Raw genomic sequence first — 742 nt, forward strand, 5'->3', positions numbered from 1 at the left:
TAACTGATAGCTTCAATAACAGGCTAGCAGTTCTTTAATTTACATCTTTTATCAATGCATTTATCAATAATTTGTACATTTTATTAAAGAGATTATAAATCTTAAAAGTTTATCATCATTGAAATACAATCACATTTCACTATCTCCAACTTTGATATCTTTCAGTGCTAAACTTGAAGTAGAAATTTGGTTATCACAGTAAAATTTTGATATAAAACATGTAGTAACATGATTGAATACTCGGGATATATCTCAAAGGTTTTGTTTCATGTCACTCAGGGCCCGATGACTTTTGAGGTAATGAGAATCAACTCCAGCAGTACTAGTACTCACCTAAGTGCTCTTCTTTTCTTTTCTTTCTTGAACTCATGATCTACATGTAATGGTGCTTTTTTTCCTAAAAGATATTTTCCTATGATCAAAACATATGAAATGATGAATGGACTTATTAATTACCATATTCAGAACACTCTTTGGAATATAAATGTCGCCTTTCAAAACATCGACTTTATTTTTTTAAGTAAAATCTGTTTAGGTAATAATATAATATATATGTATATATAGAGAATATCTAACAGTGTCTTCAGTAATACCTAATATATTTCATGAGTGGGGCTAATTATATTTTGATATTTTTCACGAGTGCGCAGCACGAGTGAAAAATATCAAAATATTAGCCCACGAGTGAAATATATTTGGTATTACTGAAGACACTGTTAGATATTCGTTTATTACATTTTTT

This window comes from Pecten maximus, unplaced genomic scaffold (genome assembly GCF_902652985.1).
Source record: "Pecten maximus unplaced genomic scaffold, xPecMax1.1, whole genome shotgun sequence".
In the NCBI taxonomy this organism is placed as follows: Eukaryota; Metazoa; Mollusca; class Bivalvia; order Pectinida; family Pectinidae; genus Pecten; species Pecten maximus.